Genomic DNA, 16,723 nt, shown 5'->3' with positions numbered 1-16,723 from the left:
CAGTGTATGGCAGTATTATGTGTGTGTGCAGTGTATGGCAGTATTATGTGTGTGCTGTGTATGGCAGTATTATGTGTGTGTGCTGTGTATGGAAGTATTATGTGTGTGTGCTGTGTATGGCAGTATTATGTGTGTGTGCTGTGTATGGCAGTATTATGTGTGTGCTGTGTATGGCAGTATTATGTCTGTGCGCTGTGTATGGCAGTATTATGTGTGTGCTGTGTATGGCACTATTATGTCTGTGCGCTGTGTATGGCAGTATTATGTGTGTGCTGTGTATGGCAGTATTATGTCTGTGCGCTGTGTATGGCAGTATTAAGTGTGTGCTGTGTATGGCAGTATTATGTGTGTGTGCTGTGTATGGCAGTATTATGTGTGTGCGCTGTGTATGGCAGTATTATGTGTGCGCTGTGTATGGCAGTATTATGTCTGTGCGCTGTGTATGGCAGTATTATGTGTGTGTGCTGTGTATGGCAGTATTATGTGTGTGTGCTGTGTATGGCAGTATTATGTGTGTGTGCTGTGTATGGCAGTATTATGTGTGTGTGCTGTGTATGGCAGTATTATGTCTGTGCGCTGTGTATGGCAGTATTAAGTCTGTGCTGTGTATGGCAGTATTATGTCTGTGCGCTGTGTATGGCAGTATTATGTGTGTGCTGTGTATGGCAGTATTATGTGTGTGTGTGTGCTGTGTATGGCAGTATTATGTGTGTGTGCTGTGTGTGGCAGTATTATGTGTGTGTGCTGTGTATGGCAGTATTATGTGTGTGTGCTGTGTATGGCAGTATTATGTGTGTGCTGTGTATGGCAGTATTATGTGTGTGTGCTGTGTATGGCAGTATTATGTGTGTGCTGTGTATGGCAGTATTATGTGTGTGTGCTGTGTATGGCAGTATTATGTGTGTGCTGTGTATGGCAGTATTATGTCTGTGTGCTGTGTATGACAGTATTATGTGTGTGTGCTGTGTATGGCAGTATTATGTGTGTGTGTGTGTGTGTGCTGTGTATGGCAGTATTATGTGTGTACTGTGTATGGCAGTATTATGTGTGTGTGCTGTGTATGGCAGTATTATGTGTGTGCGCTGTGTATGGCAGTATTATGTGTGTGTCCTGTGTATGGCAGTATTATGTGTGTACTGTGTATGGCAGTATTATGTGTGTGCGCTGTGTATGGCAGTATTATGTGTGTGCGCTGTGTATGGCAGTATTATGTGTGTGTCCTGTTTATGGCAGTATTATGTGTGTGTGCTGTGTATGACAGTATTATGTGTGTGCTGTGTATGGCAGTATTATGTGTGTGCGCTGTGTATGGCAGTATTATGTGTGTGTACTGTGTATGGCAGTATTATGTGTGTGCGCTGTGTATGGCAGTATTATGTGTGTGTACTGTGTATGGCAGTATTATGTGTGTGTTCTGTGTATGGCAGTATTATGTGTGTGTGCTGTGTATGGCAGTATTATGTGTGTGTGCTGTGTATGGCAGTATTATGTCTGTGCGCTGTGTATGGCAGTATTATGTGTGTGCTGTGTATGGCAGTATTATGTGTGTGTGCTGTGTATGGCAGTATTATGTGTGTGTGCTGTGTATGGCAGTATTATGTCTGTGCGCTGTGTATGGCAGTATTATGTGTGTGCTGTGTATGGCAGTATTATGTGTGTGTGCTGTGTATGGCAGTATTATGTGTGTGTACTGTGTATGGCAGTATTATGTGTGTGTGTGCTGTGTATGGCAGTATTATGTGTGTGCTGTGTATGGCAGTATTATGTGTGTGCTGTGTATGGCAGTATTATGTGTGTGTGCTGTGTATGGCAGTATTATGTGTGTGTGTGCTGTGTATGGCAGTATTATGTGTGTGCGCTGTGTATGGCAGTATTATGTGTGTGCGCTGTGTATGGCAGTATTATGTGTGTGTGTGCTGTGTATGGCAGTATTATGTGTGTGTGCTGTGTATGGCAGTATTATGTGTGTGTTCTGTGTATGTCAGTATTATGTGTGTGTTCTGTGTATGGCAGTATTATGTGTGTGCTGTGTATAGCAGTATTATGTGTGTGCTGTGTATAGCAGTATTATGTGTGTGTGCTGTGTATAGCAGTATTATGTGTGTTCTCTGTGTATGGCAGTATTATGTGTGTGTGTTCTGTGTATGGCAGTATTATGTGTGTGCGCTGTGTATGGCAGTATTATGTGTGTGTACTGTGTATGGCAGTATTATGTGTGTGTGCTGTGTATGGCAGTATTATGTGTGTGTGTGCTGTGTATGGCAGTATTATGTGTGTTCTCTGTGTATGGCAGTATTATGTGTGTGTGTTCTGTGTATGGCAGTATTATGTCTGTGCGCTGTGTATGGCAGTATTATGTGTGTGTGTGCTGTGTATGGCAGTATTATGTGTGTGTGTGTGTGCTGTGTATGGCAGTATTATGTGTGTGTGCTGTGTATGGCAGTATTATGTGTGTGTGCTGTGTATGGCAGCATTATGTGTGTGTGTGCTGTGTATGGCAGTATTATGTGTGTGTACTGTGTATGGCAGTATTATGTGTGTGTACTGTGTATGGCAGTATTATGTCTGTGCGCTGTGTATGGCAGTATTATGTGTGTGTGTGCTGTGTATGGCAGTATTATGTGTGTGTGCTGTGTATGGCAGTATTATGTGTGTGTACTGTGTATGGCAGTATTATGTGTGTGCTGTGTATGGCAGTATTATGTGTGTGTGCTGTGTATGGCAGTATTATGTGTGTGTGCTGTGTATGGCAGTATTATGTGTGTGCTGTGTATGGCAGTATTATATGTGTGTGTGCTGTGTATGGCAGTATTATGTGTGTGTGTGCTGTGTATGGCAGTATTATGTGTGTGTGTGCTGTGTATGGCAGTATTATGTGTGTGTGTGCTGTGTATGGCAGTATTATGTGTGTGTGTGCTGTGTATGGCAGTATTATGTGTGTGTGCTGTGTATGGCAGTATTATGTGTGTGCGCTGTGTATGGCAGTATTATGTGTGTGCTGTGTATGGCAGTATTATGTGTGTGCGCTGTGTATGGCAGTATTATGTGTGTGTGCTGTGTATGGCAGTATTATGTGTGTGTGTGCTGTGTATGGCAGTATTATGTGTGTGTGCTGTGTATGGCAGTATTATGTGTGTGTGCTGTGTATGGCAGTATTATGTGTGTGTGCTGTGTATGGCAGTATTATGTGTGTGTGCTGTGTATGGCAGTATTATGTGTGTGTGCTGTGTATGGCAGTATTATGTGTGTACTGTGTATGGCAGTATTATGTGTGTACTGTGTATGGCAGTATTATGTGTGTGTGCTGTGTATGGCAGTATTATGTGTGTGCGCTGTGTATGGCAGTATTATGTGTGTGTGCTGTGTATGGCAGTATTATGTGTGTGTGCTGTGTATGGCAGTATTATGTGTGTGTGCTGTGTATGGCAGTATTATGTGTGTGTGCTGTGTATGGCAGTATTATGTGTGTGTGCTGTGTATGGCAGTATTATGTGTGTGTGCTGTGTATGGCAGTATTATGTGTGTGTGCTGTGTATGGCAGTATTATGTGTGTGTGTGTGTGCTGTGTATGGCAGTATTATGTGTGTGTGCTGTGTATGGCAGTATTATGTGTGTGTGTGCTGTGTATGGCAGTATTATGTGTGTGCTGTGTATGGCAGTATTATGTGTGTGCTGTGTATGGCAGTATTATGTGTGTGTGCGCTGTGTATGGCAGTATTATGTGTGTGCGCTGTGTATGGCAGTATTATGTGTGTGTGCTGTGTATGGCAGTATTGTGTGTGTGCTGTGTATGGCAGTATTATGTGTGTACTGTGTATGGCAGTATTATGTGTGTCCTGTGTATGGCAGTATTATGTGTGTGTGCTGTGTATGGCAGTATTATGTGTGTGTGCTGTGTATGGCAGTATTATGTGTGTACTGTGTATGGCAGTATTATGTGTGTGTGCTGTGTATGGCAGTATTATGTGTGTGTGCTGTGTATGGCAGTATTATGTGTGTGTGCTGTGTATGGCAGTATTATGTGTGTGTGCTGTGTATGGCAGTATTATGTGTGTGTGTGTGCTGTGTATGGCAGTATTATGTGTGTGTGCTGTGTATGGCAGTATTGTGTGTGTGCTGTGTATGGCAGTATTATGTGTGTGCTGTGTATGGCAGTATTATGTGTGTGTACTGTGTATGGCAGTATTATGTGTGTGTACTGTGTATGGCAGTATTATGTGTGTGTGCTGTGTATGGCAGTATTATGTGTGTGTGCTGTGTATGGCAGTATTATGTGTGTGCTGTGTATGGCAGTATTATGTGTGTGTACTGTGTATGGCAGTATTATGTGTGTGTACTGTGTATGGCAGTATTATGTGTGTGTGCTGTGTATGGCAGTATTATGTGTGTGCTGTGTATGGCAGTATTATGTGTGTGCTGTGTATGGCAGTATTATGTGTGTGCTGTGTATGGCAGTATTATGTGTGTGCTGTGTATGGCAGTATTATGTGTGTGTGCTGTGTATGGCAGTATTATGTGTGTGTGCTGTGTATGGCAGTATTATGTCTGTGCGCTGTGTATGGCAGTATTATGTGTGTGTGCTGTGTATGGCAGTATTATGTGTGTGTGCTGTGTATGGCAGTATTATGTGTGTGTGCTGTGTATGGCAGTATTATGTGTGTGCGCTGTGTATGGCAGTATTATGTGTGTGCTGTGTATGGCAGTATTATGTGTGTGTGCTGTGTATGGCAGTATTATGTGTGTGCGCTGTGTATGGCAGTATTATGTGTGTGCGCTGTGTATGGCAGTATTAAGTCTGTGCTGTGTATGGCAGTATTATGTGTGTGTGCTGTGTATGGCAGTATTATGTGTGTGCTGTGTATGGCAGTATTATGTGTGTGCTATGTATGGCAGTATTAAGTGTGTGCTGTGTATGGCAGTATTATGTGTGTGTGCTGTGTATGGCAGTATTATGTGTGTGCGCTGTGTATGGCAGTATTATGTGTGTGCGCTGTGTATGGCAGTATTAAGTCTGTGCTGTGTATGGCAGTATTATGTGTGTGTGCTGTGTATGGCAGTATTATGTGTGTGCTGTGTATGGCAGTATTATGTGTGTGCTATGTATGGCAGTATTATGTGTGTGTGTGCTGTGTATGGCAGTATTATGTGTGTGTGTGTGCTGTGTATGGCAGTATTATGTGTGTGTGCTGTGTGTGGCAGTATTATGTGTGTGCTGTGTATGGCAGTATTATGTGTGTGTGCTGTGTATGGCAGTATTGTGTGTGTGTGCTGTGTGTGGCAGTATTATGTGTGTGCTGTGTATGGCAGTATTATGTGTGTGTGCTGTGTATGGCAGTATTATGTGTGTGTGCTGTGTATGGCAGTATTATGTGTGTGTGTGCTGTGTATGGCAGTATTATGTGTGTGTGTGCTGTGTATGGCAGTATTATGTGTGTGTGTGCTGTGTATGGCAGTATTATGTGTGTGTGTGCTGTGTATGGCAGTATTATGTGTGTGTGTGCTGTGTATGGCAGTATTATGTCTGTGCGCTGTGTATGGCAGTATTAAGTCTGTGCTGTGTATGGCAGTATTATGTGTGTGTGCTGTGTATGGCAGTATTATGTGTGTGCTATGTATGGCAGTATTATGTGTGTGTGTGCTGTGTATGGCAGTATTATGTGTGTGTGTGTGCTGTGTATGGCAGTATTATGTGTGTGTGTGTGCTGTGTATGGCAGTATTATGTGTGTGTGTGTGCTGTGTGTGGCAGTATTATGTGTGTGCTATGTATGGCAGTATTATGTGTGTGTGTGCTGTGTATGGCAGTATTATGTGTGTGTGTGTGCTGTGTGTGGCAGTATTATGTGTGTGCTGTGTATGGCAGTATTATGTGTGTGTGCTTTGTATGGCAGTATTATGTGTGTGCTGTGTATGGCAGTATTATGTGTGTGTGTGTGCTGTGTGTGGCAGTATTATGTGTGTGCTATGTATGGCAGTATTATGTGTGTGTGTGCTGTGTATGGCAGTATTATGTGTGTGTGTGTGCTGTGTGTGGCAGTATTATGTGTGTGCTGTGTATGGCAGTATTATGTGTGTGTGCTGTGTATGGCAGTATTATGTGTGTGTGTTCTGTGTATGGCAGTATTATGTGTGTGTGCTGTGTATGGCAGTATTATGTGTGTGTGCTGTGTATGGCAGTATTATGTGTGTGTGTTCTGTGTATGGCAGTATTATGTGTGTGTGTTCTGTGTATGGCAGTATTATGTGTGTGTGCTGTGTATGGCAGTATTATGTGTGTGTGCTGTGTATGGCAGTATTATGTGTGTGTGTTCTGTGTATGGCAGTATTATGTGTGTGTGCTGTGTATGGCAGTATTATGTGTGTGTGTTCTCTGTATGGCAGTATTATGTGTGTGTGCTGTGTATGGCAGTATTATGTGTGTGTGCTGTGTATGGCAGTATTATGTGTGTGTGTTCTGTGTATGGCAGTATTATGTGTGTGTGTTCTGTGTATGGCAGTATTATGTGTGTGTGTTCTGTGTATGGCAGTATTATGTGTGTGTGCTGTGTATGGCAGTATTATGTGTGTGTGCTGTGTATGGCAGTATTATGTGTGTGCTGTGTATGGCAGTATTATGTGTGTGTGTGCTGTGTATGGCAGTATTATGTGTGTGCTGTGTATGGCAGTATTATGTGTGTGTGTTCTGTGTATGGCAGTATTATGTGTGTGTGTTCTGTGTATGGCAGTATTATGTGTGTGTGCTTTGTATGGCAGTATTATGTGTGTGTGTTCTGTGTATGGCAGTATTATGTGTGTGTGTTCTGTGTATGGCAGTATTATGTGTGTGTGTTCTGTGTATGGCAGTATTATGTGTGTGCTGTGTATGGCAGTATTATGTGTGTGTGTTCTGTGTATGGCAGTATTATGTGTGTGTGTTCTGTGTATGGCAGTATTATGTGTGTGCTGTGTATGGCAGTATTATGTGTGTGCTGTGTATGGCAGTATTATGTGTGTGTGTTCTGTGTATGGCAGTATTATGTGTGTGTGTTCTGTGTATGGCAGTATTATGTGTGTGTGTTCTGTGTATGGCAGTATTATGTGTGTGTGCTGTGTATGGCAGTATTATGTGTGTGTGCTGTGTATGGCAGTATTATGTGTGTGTGCTGTGTATGGCAGTATTATGTGTGTGCTGTGTATGGCAGTATTATGTGTGTGTGTGCTGTGTATGGCAGTATTATGTGTGTGTGTTCTGTGTATGGCAGTATTATGTGTGTGTGTTCTGTGTATGGCAGTATTATGTGTGTGTGCTTTGTATGGCAGTATTATGTGTGTGCTGTGTATGGCAGTATTATGTGTGTGTGCTGTGTATGGCAGTATTATGTGTGTGTGCTGTGTATGGCAGTATTATGTGTGTGTGTGCTGTGTATGGCAGTATTATGTGTGTGTGTGCTGTGTATGGCAGTATTATGTGTGTGTGCTGTGTATGGCAGTATTATGTGTGTGCTGTGTATGGCAGTATTATGTGTGTGTTCTGTGTATGGCAGTATTATGTGTGTGCTGTGTATGGCAGTATTATGTGTGTGTTCTGTGTATGGCAGTATTATGTGTGTGCTGTGTATGGCAGTATTATGTGTGTGTTCTGTGTATGGCAGTATTATGTGTGTGCTGTGTATGGCAGTATTATGTGTGTGCTTTGTATGGCAGTATTATGTGTGTGCTGTGTATGGCAGTATTATGTGTGTGCTGTGTATGGCAGTATTATGTGTGTGTGTGCTGTGTATGGCAGTATTATGTGTGTGTACTGTGTATGGCAGTATTATGTGTGTGTGTGCTGTGTATGGCAGTATTATGTGTGTGTTCTGTGTATGGCAGTATTATGTGTGTGTGTTCTGTGTATGGCAGTATTATGTGTGTGTGCTGTGTATGGCAGTATTATGTGTGTGTGCTGTGTATGGCAGTATTATGTGTGTGTGCTGTGTATGGCAGTATTATGTGTGTGTGCTGTGTATGGCAGTATTATGTGTGTGTGCTGTGTATGGCAGTATTATGTGTGTGTGCTGTGTATGGCAGTATTATGTGTGTGTACTGTGTATGGCAGTATTATGTGTGTGCGCTGTGTATGGCAGTATTATGTGTGTGAGCTGTGTATGGCAGTATTATGTGTGTGCACTGTGTATGGCAGTATTATGTGTGTGCGCTGTGTATGGCAGTATTATGTGTGTGAGCTGTGTATGGCAGTATTATGTGTGTGCACTGTGTATGGCCGTATTATGTGTGTGCTGTGTATGGCAGTATTATGTGTGTGCACTGTGTATGGCAGTATTATGTGTGTGTTCTGTGTATGGCAGTATTATGTGTGTGCGCTGTGTATGGCAGTATTGTGTGTGTGTGCTGTGTATGGCAGTATTATATGTGTGTGTGTGCTGTGTATGGCAGTATTATGTGTGTGCTGTGTATGGCAGTATTATGTGTGTGTGTGCTGTGTATGGCAGTATTATGTGTGTGTGCTGTGTATGGCAGTATTATGTGTGTGTGTGCTGTCTATGGCAGTATTATGTGTGTGCTGTGTATGGCAGTATTATGTGTGTGCGCTGTGTATGGCAGTATTATGTGTGTGTGCTGTGTATGGCAGTATTATGTGTGTGTGCTGTGTATGGCAGTATTATGTGTGTGTGTACTGTGTATGGCAGTATTATGTGTGTGTGTGCTGTGTATGGCAGTATTATGTGTGTGTGTTCTGTGTATGGCAGTATTATGTGTGTGTGTGTGTGCTGTGTATGGCAGTATTATGTGTGTGTGCTGTGTATGGCAGTATTATGTGTGTGTGTGCTGTGTATGGCAGTATTATGTGTGTGCTGTGTATGGCAGTATTATGTGTGTGCTGTGTATGGCAGTATTATGTGTGTGTGTGCTGTGTATGGCAGTATTATGTGTGCTGTGTATGGCAGTATTATGTGTGTGTGCTGTGTATGGCAGTATTATGTGTGTACTGTGTATGGCAGTATTATGTGTGTGTGCTGTGTATGGCAGTATTATGTGTGTGTGCTGTGTATGGCAGTATTATGTGTGTGTGTGCTGTGTATGGCAGTATTATGTGTGTGTGTGCTGTGTATGGCAGTATTATGTGTGTGTGCTGTGTATGCCAGTATTATGTGTGTGCTGTGTATGGCAGTATTATGTGTGTGCTGTGTATGGCAGTATTATGTGTGTGTGTGTGCTGTGTATGGCAGTATTATGTGTGTGTGCTGTGTATGGCAGTATTGTGTGTGTGCTGTGTATGGCAGTATTATGTGTGTGCTGTGTATGGCAGCATTATGTGTGTGTGCTGTGTATGGCAGTATTATGTGTGTGTGCTGTGTATGGCAGTATTATGTGTGTGTGCTGTGTATGGCAGTATTATGTGTGTGCTGTGTATGGCAGTATTATGTGTGTGTACTGTGTATGGCAGTATTATGTGTGTGTACTGTGTATGGCAGTATTATGTGTGTGTGCTGTGTATGGCAGTATTATGTGTGTGCTGTGTATGGCAGTATTATGTGTGTGCTGTGTATGGCAGTATTATGTGTGTGCTGTGTATGGCAGTATTATGTGTGTGCTGTGTATGGCAGTATTATGTGTGTGTGCTGTGTATGGCAGTATTATGTGTGTGTGCTGTGTATGGCAGTATTATGTCTGTGCGCTGTGTATGGCAGTATTATGTGTGTGTGCTGTGTATGGCAGTATTATGTGTGTGTGCTGTGTATGGCAGTATTATGTGTGTGTGCTGTGTATGGCAGTATTATGTGTGTGCGCTGTGTATGGCAGTATTAAGTGTGTGCTGTGTATGGCAGTATTATGTGTGTGTGCTGTGTATGGCAGTATTATGTGTGTGCGCTGTGCATGGCAGTATTAAGTCTGTGCTGTGTATGGCAGTATTATGTGTGTGTGCTGTGTATGGCAGTATTATGTGTGTGCTGTGTATGGCAGTATTATGTGTGTGCTATGTATGGCAGTATTATGTGTGTGTGTGCTGTGTATGGCAGTATTATGTGTGTGTGTGTGCTGTGTATGGCAGTATTATGTGTGTGCTGTGTATGGCAGTATTATGTGTGTGTGCTGTGTATGGCAGTATTGTGTGTGTGTGCTGTGTGTGGCAGTATTATGTGTGTGCTGTGTATGGCAGTATTATGTGTGTGTGCTGTGTATGGCAGTATTATGTGTGTGTGCTGTGTATGGCAGTATTATGTGTGTGTGTGTGCTGTGTATGGCAGTATTATGTGTGTGTGTGCTGTGTATGGCAGTATTATGTCTGTGCGCTGTGTATGGCAGTATTATGTGTGTGTGTGCTGTGTATGGCAGTATTATGTCTGTGCGCTGTGTATGGCAGTATTAAGTCTGTGCTGTGTATGGCAGTATTATGTGTGTGTGCTGTGTATGGCAGTATTATGTGTGTGCTATGTATGGCAGTATTATGTGTGTGTGTGCTGTGTATGGCAGTATTATGTGTGTGTGTGTGCTGTGTATGGCAGTATTATGTGTGTGTGTGTGCTGTGTGTGGCAGTATTATGTGTGTGCTATGTATGGCAGTATTATGTGTGTGTGTGCTGTGTATGGCAGTATTATGTGTGTGTGTGTGCTGTGTGTGGCAGTATTATGTGTGTGCTGTGTATGGCAGTATTATGTGTGTGTGCTTTGTATGGCAGTATTATGTGTGTGCTGTGTATGGCAGTATTATGTGTGTGTGTGTGCTGTGTGTGGCAGTATTATGTGTGTGCTATGTATGGCAGTATTATGTGTGTGTGTGCTGTGTATGGCAGTATTATGTGTGTGTGCTTTGTATGGCAGTATTATGTGTGTGCTGTGTATGGCAGTATTATGTGTGTGTGTGTGCTGTGTGTGGCAGTATTATGTGTGTTGCTGCGTATGGCAGTATTATGTGTGTGTGCTGTGTATGGCAGTATTATGTGTGTGCTGTGTATGGCAGTATTATGTGTGTGTGCTGTGTATGGCAGTATTATGTGTGTGTGTTCTGTGTATGGCAGTATTATGTGTGTGTGTTCTGTGTATGGCAGTATTATGTGTGTGTGTTCTGTGTATGGCAGTATTATGTGTGTGTGCTGTGTATGGCAGTATTATGTGTGTGTGCTGTGTATGGCAGTATTATGTGTGTGTGCTGTGTATGGCAGTATTATGTGTGTGCTGTGTATGGCAGTATTATGTGTGTGTGTGCTGTGTATGGCAGTATTATGTGTGTGTGTTCTGTGTATGGCAGTATTATGTGTGTGTGTTCTGTGTATGGCAGTATTATGTGTGTGTGCTTTGTATGGCAGTATTATGTGTGTGCTGTGTATGGCAGTATTATGTGTGTGTGCTGTGTATGGCAGTATTATGTGTGTGTGCTGTGTATGGCAGTATTATGTGTGTGTGTGCTGTGTATGGCAGTATTATGTGGGTGTGTGCTGTGTATGGCAGTATTATGTGTGTGTGCTGTGTATGGCAGTATTATGTGTGTGCTGTGTATGGCAGTATTATGTGTGTGTTCTGTGTATGGCAGTATTATGTGTGTGTGTGCTGTGTATGGCAGTATTATGTGTGTGTACTGTGTATGGCAGTATTATGTGTGTGTGTGTGCTGTGTATGGCAGTATTATGTGTGTGTTCTGTGTATGGCAGTATTATGTGTGTGTGTTCTGTGTATGGCAGTATTATGTGTGTGTGCTGTGTATGGCAGTATTATGTGTGTGTGCTGTGTATGGCAGTATTATGTGTGTGTGCTGTGTATGGCAGTATTATGTGTGTGTGCTGTGTATGGCAGTATTATGTGTGTGTACTGTGTATGGCAGTATTATGTGTGTGCGCTGTGTATGGCAGTATTATGTGTGGTGAGCTGTGTATGGCAGTATTATGTGTGTGCACTGTGTATGGCAGTATTATGTGTGTGTGCTGTGTATGGCAGTATTATATGTGTGTGTGTGCTGTGTATGGCAGTATTATGTGTGTGCTGTGTATGGCAGTATTATGTGTGTGTGTGCTGTGTATGGCAGTATTATGTGTGTGTGCTGTGTATGGCAGTATTATGTGTGTGTGTGCTGTCTATGGCAGTATTATGTGTGTGCTGTGTATGGCAGTATTATGTGTGTGCGCTGTGTATGGCAGTATTATGTGTGTGTGCTGTGTATGGCAGTATTATGTGTGTGTGCTGTGTATGGCAGTATTATGTGTGTGTGTACTGTGTATGGCAGTATTATGTGTGTGTGTGCTGTGTATGGCAGTATTATGTGTGTGTGTTCTGTGTATGGCAGTATTATGTGTGTGTGCTGTGTATGGCAGTATTATGTGTGTGCTGTGTATGGCAGTATTATGTGTGTGTGTTCTGTGTATGGCAGTATTATGTGTGTGTGCTGTGTATGGCAGTATTATGTGTGTGTGTTCTGTGTATGGCAGTATTATGTGTGTGCGCTGTGTATGGCAGTATTATGTGTGTGCGCTGTGTATGGCAGTATTATGTGTGTGCGCTGTGTATGGCAGTATTATGGTGTGTGCTAGTGTATGGCAGTATTGTGTGTGTGTGCTGTGTATGGCAGTATTATATGTGTGTGTGTGCTGTGTATGGCAGTATTATGTGTGTGCTGTGTATGGCAGTATTATGTGTGTGTGTGCTGTCTATGGCAGTATTATGTGTGTGCTGTGTATGGCAGTATTATGTGTGTGCGCTGTGTATGGCAGTATTATGTGTGTGTGCTGTGTATGGCAGTATTATGTGTGTGTGTTCTGTGTATGGCAGTATTATGTGTGTGTGCTGTGTATGGCAGTATTATGTGTGTGTGCTGTGTATGGCAGTATTATGTGTGTGTGCTGTGTATGGCAGTATTATGTGTGTGTGCTGTGTATGGCAGTATTATGTGTGTGTGCTGTGTATGGCAGTATTATGTTGTGTGCTGTGTATGGCAGTATTATGTGTGTGTGCTGTGTATGGGGATTATGTGTGGCTGTGTATGGCAGTATTATGTGTGTGTGCTGTGTATGGCAGTATTATGTGTGTGCGCTGTGTATGGCAGTATTATGTGTGTGTGTGTTCTGTGTATGGCAGTATTATGTGTGTGCTGTGTATGGCAGTATTATGTGTGTGTGCTGTGTATGGCAGTATTATGTGTGTGCGCTGTGTATGGCAGTATTATGTGTGTGTGTGCTGTGTATGGCAGTATTATGTGTGTGTGCTGTGTATGGCAGTATTATGTGTGTGTGCTGTGTGTGGCAGTATTATGTGTGTGTGTGTTCTGTGTATGGCAGTATTATGTGTGTGTGCTGTGTATGGCAGTATTATGTGTGTGTGCTGTGTATGGCAGTATTATGTGTGTGCTGTGTATGGCAGTATTATGTGTGTGTGCTGTGTATGGCAGCATTATGTGTGTGTGCTGTGTATGGCAGTATTATGTGTGTGCGCTGTGTATGGCAGTATTATGTGTGTGCGCTGTGTATGGCAGTATTATGTGTGTGCTGTGTATGGCAGTATTATGTGTGTGTACTGTGTATGGCAGCATTATGTGTGTGTGTGCTGTGTATGGCAGTATTATGTGTGTGTGCTGTGTATGGCAGTATTATGTGTGTGCGCTGTGTATGGCAGTATTATGTGTGTGTGCTGTGTATGGCAGTATTATGTGTGTGCGCTGTGTATGGCAGTATTATGTGTGTGCGCTGTGTATGGCAGTATTATGTGTGTGCTGTGTATGGCAGTATTATGTGTGCGCTGTGTATGGCAGTATTATGTGTGTGTGCTATGTATGGCAGTATTATGTGTGTGGCTGTGTATGGCAGTATTATGTGTGTGCTGTGTATGGCAGTATTATGTGTGTGCTGTGTATGGCAGTATATGTGTGTGTGTGCTGTGTATGGCAGTATTATGTGTGTGCTGTGTATGGCAGTATTATGTGTGTGTGCTGTGTATGGCAGTATTATGTGTGTGTGCTGTGTAGGCAGTATTATGTGTGTGCTGTGTATGGCAGTATTATGTGTGTGCTGTGTATGGCAGTATTATGTGTGTGCTGTGTATGGCAGTATTATGTGTGTGTGCTGTGTATGGCAGTATTATGTGTGTGTGCTGTGTATGGCAGTATTATGTGTGTGTGCTGTGTATGGCAGTATTATGTGTGTGTGCTGTGTATGGCAGTATTATGTGTGTGTGCTGTGTATGGCAGTATTATGTGTGTGTGCTGTGTATGGCAGTATTATGTGTGTGTGCTGTGTATGGCAGTATTATGTGTGTGCGCTGTGTATGGCAGTATTATGTGTGTGCTGTGTATGGCAGTATATGTGTGTGCTGTGTATGGCAGTATATGTGTGTGTGCGCTGTGTATGGCAGTATTATGTGTGTGTGTGCTGTGTATGGCAGTATTATGTGTGTGTGCTGTGTATGGCAGTATTATGTTTGGCAGTATTATGTGTGTGCTGTGTATGGCAGTATTATGTGTGTGCGCTGTGTATGGCAGTATTATGTGTGTGCGCTGTGTATGGCAGTATTATGTGTGTGCTGTGTATGGCAGTATTATGTGTGTGTGCGCTGTGTATGGCAGTATTATGTGTATGTGTGCTGTGTATGACAGTATATGTGTGTGTGCTGTGTATGGCAGTATTATGTGTGTGCTGTGTATGGCAGTATTATGTGTGTGTGCGCTGTGTATGGCAGTATTATGTGTGTGTGCTGTGTATGGCAGTATTATGTGTGTACTGTGTATGGCAGTATTATGTGTGTGTGCTGTGTATGGCAGTATTATGTGTGTGTGCTGTGTATGGCAGTATTATGTGTGTACTGTGTATGGCAGTATTATGTGTGTGTGCTGTGTATGGCAGTATTATGTGTGTGCGCTGTGTATGGCAGTATTATTGTGTGTGCTGTGTATGGCAGTATTATGTGTGTGCTGTGTATGGCAGTATTATGTGTGTGTGCGCTGTGTATGGCAGTATTATGTGTGTGTGCTGTGTATGGCAGTATTATGTGTGTGTGCTGTGTATGGCAGTATTAGTGTGTGTGCTGTGTATGGCAGTATTATGTGTGTGTGCTGTGTATGGCAGTATTATGTGTGTGTGCTGTGTATGGCAGTATTATGTGTGTGTGCTGTGTATGGCAGTATATGTGTGTGTGCTGTGTATGGCAGTATTATGTGTGTGTGCTGTGTATGGCAGTATTATGTGTGTGCTGTGTATGGCAGTATTATGTGTGTGCTGTGTATGGCAGTATTATGTGTGTGGTGCTGTGTATGGCAGTATTATGTGTGTGTGTGCTGTGTATGGCATATTATGTGTGTGTGCTGTGTATGGCAGTATTATGTGTGTGTGCTGTGTATGGCAGTATTAGTGTGTGTGCTGTGTATGGCAGTATTATGTGTGTGCGTGTGTATGGCAGTATTATGTGTGTGTGCTGTGTATGGCAGTATTATGTGTGTGTGCTGTGTATGGCAGTATTATGTGTGTGCTGTGTATGGCAGTATTATGTGTGTGTGCTGTGTATGGCAGTATTATGTGTGTGTGCTGTGTATGGCAGTATTATGTGTGTGCTGTGTATGGCAGTATTATGTGTGTGTGCTGTGTATGGCAGTATTATGTGTGTGTGCTGTGTATGGCAGTATTATGTGTGTGTGCTGTGTATGGCAGTATTATGTGTGTGCTGTGTATGGCAGTATTATGTGTGTGTGCTGTGTATGGCTGTATTATGTGTGTGTGCTGTGTATGGCAGTATTATGTGTGTGCTGTGTATGGCAGTATTATGTGTGTGCTGTGTATGGCAGTATTATGTGTGTGTGCTGTGTATGGCAGTATTATGTGTGTGCTGTGTATGGCAGTATTATGTGTGTGCTGTGTATGGCAGTATTATGTGTGTGCTGTGTATGCAGTATTATGTGTGTGTGCTGTGTATGGCAGTATTATGTGTGTGTGCTGTGTATGGCAGTATTATATGTGTGCTGTGTATGGCAGTATTATGTGTTCTGGTATGGCAGTATTATGTGTGTGTGCTGTGTATGGCTGTATTATGTGTGTGTGCTGTGTATGGCAGTATTATGTGTGTGTGCTGTGTATGGCAGTATTATGTGTGTGTGCTGTGTATGGCAGTATTATGTGTGTGTGCTGTGTATGGCAGTATTATGTGTGTGCTGTGTATGGCAGTATTATGTGTGTGCTGTGTATGCAGTATTATGTGTGTGCATGTGTATGGCAGTATTATGTGTGTGTGCTGTGTATGGCTGTATTATGTGTGTGTGCTGTGTATGGCAGTATTATGTGTGTGTCTGTGTATGGCAGTATTATGTGTGTGCTGTGTATGGCAGTATTATGTGTGTGTGCTGTGTATGGCTGTATATATGTGTGTGTGCTGTGTATGGCAGTATTATGTGTGTGTGCTGTGTATGGCAGTATATGTGTGTGTGCTGTGTATGGCAGTATTATGTGTGTGCTGTGTATGGCAGTATTATGTGTGTGCTGTGTATGGCAGTATTATGTGTGTGTGCTGTGTATGGCAGTATTATGTGTGTGTGCTGTGTATGGCAGTATTATGTGTGTGCTGTGTATGGCAGTATTATGTGTGTGTGTGTATGGCTGTATTATGTGTGTGCTGTGTATGGCAGTATTATGTGTGTGTGTGTATGGCAGTATTATGTGTGTGCTGTGTATGGCAGTATTATGTGTGTGCTGTGTATGGCTGTATTATGTGTGTGTGCTGTGTATGGCTGTATTTTTATGTGTGTGTGCTGTGTATGGCAGTATTATGTGTGTGTGC

The 16,723-nt window shown here is 42.7% G+C and overlaps 1 protein-coding gene across 1 annotated transcript in view; it reads left to right on the top strand.

The window, feature by feature from the left end:
- The window catches only part of LOC141264746 (alanine aminotransferase 2-like), a 137,953-nt gene that overhangs the window by 106,206 nt on the left and 15,024 nt on the right, over positions 1-16,723 (top strand). The gene's annotated exons all lie outside the window — the stretch shown is intronic.

Source organism: Phyllobates terribilis, unplaced genomic scaffold (assembly GCF_046119375.1).
Source record: "Phyllobates terribilis strain yellow unplaced genomic scaffold, ASM4611937v1 Scaffold_4__5_contigs__length_816908805, whole genome shotgun sequence".
Lineage (NCBI taxonomy): Eukaryota > Metazoa > Chordata > Amphibia > Anura > Dendrobatidae > Phyllobates > Phyllobates terribilis.
This window is presented reverse-complemented; position numbering and strand designations above follow the sequence as displayed.